The sequence below is a fragment of the Hipposideros armiger genome, unplaced genomic scaffold (genome assembly GCF_001890085.2).
Source record: "Hipposideros armiger isolate ML-2016 unplaced genomic scaffold, ASM189008v1 scaffold_660, whole genome shotgun sequence".
NCBI classification, from domain to species: domain Eukaryota; kingdom Metazoa; phylum Chordata; class Mammalia; order Chiroptera; family Hipposideridae; genus Hipposideros; species Hipposideros armiger.
In genome coordinates this window covers 606,772-608,272 of record NW_017732010.1, presented here as the reverse complement: position 1 = coordinate 608,272, position 1,501 = coordinate 606,772, and positions in this window count along the sequence as shown.

Sequence of the window (1,501 nt, the reverse complement as noted above, 5' to 3'; positions counted from 1 at the left end):
ACGCCATTGCCTGCGACTCCCGGCAGCCCAGCTCCAGGTTGAGCTGTTGTTCAGCATCTTAGCTATAGAGGGCAGTGTCACTGGCCCTCATATGTGGGATCCAAACCGGGGCCCTCTGGTGTCCCAAGCCAACTCTTAACCAATGTGCCACTCGGCCGGTCCTACAGTAAATATTTATTAAAAGGATAAATAAATAGAGAAGATATATGTAAGAGAATCAATCAATAAAACATGGTCACTTACAGAAGCAGAAGGGTTAGGAATTGAGAAAGACTCTTGGGGTTCTCTAACTTGGAAGGTTTGGTGGTGGTATCCATTAACATTTGATACCCCAGGAAGAGGCACAAGTTTGGTAGGGAAGATGAGTTCAGGTTTTCCCATTTGAGGCCGTGTAAGAGGACAGCCAAGTGAAGCTTTCTGACAGGTGTTGCCGATAAAGCATATGCATTAATTGGAAATGTTTGAACTGGAGATGCAGAAGCTATCATGATGTAAGAGGAGCTGGAGAAGCAGATCACATCATCTGGCAGAGCTGTTCGATGGGAGAAGGAGGCTAAGGGCAGAAACCTTGCAGAAGAACAACATTTTAGGATTGCCGTTAAAAGAGGTTCTTGGAAAACAGGCTGGAAAGGAAGAAATAAAGTGGTAGGACATAGAAGTGAAATCAAGAAAAATGGAGTGGTCACCAGTGTCAAATGCTGCAGAAGTCTAGCCCAGCTTTCTGAGCAATAAACGAAGTTCATGGATTTATAAGTGAGGAAATTGTCAGTGACTCTTACATGAGCTGGTTCAGTGGAGCTTGAGAATGAATTACTGTTTACAGTATGATTGTCAGTAGGAGGTGAGAAAGTGGAGAGTTAATATAGACTGTAGGCTGAATTTTGATGGAATATAGGTATTTAAAGAAAGGTAGCAAGAGAACATGACACTCAATGTGTGGTAAAGTCAGCTGACTCAAAGGTGGGATTTTAGGGAGCAGTGGATCAGCAGTCTTCACACTAACGTAAGTACGCTTCCTGAAGGCCACAAAGGCTTTACAAAGGACATGGAGTTGAAGCAATCTGAAAGAGTCCAAGTCCAGATACTCAACTCCAACAGTCACTCTTCTCTAATATTCATCAGCCTGCGAACTTTGGTTAAAACATCATGTTTGTTTTCTTTTCCCACTTTCCTTTTGTAAACGTATTTTTTTCCCTTTAGAAAACAAAATCGTATCTCACATCCAATCTGGTTTTCATCACCCTGAAGTGAAAAATCACTACACAAAAGGAAATTTTGTATTTAGGATATGAAAGTGAATGTCTCCAATGGCTCAGAAACAAATCCTTTTGAAGGCGTTTGAGAATCAAAGGCCTTTGAGAATTAGAAACACCATGACATTTCTGATTCGTTGCTTTCAAAATAACTGAAGGAGCTGATGAATCATTTAAATATATTTTTTGATAATAGATGGATATGTGGCTTTTTGCATATACCATATTTCCCCATGTATAAGATGCAC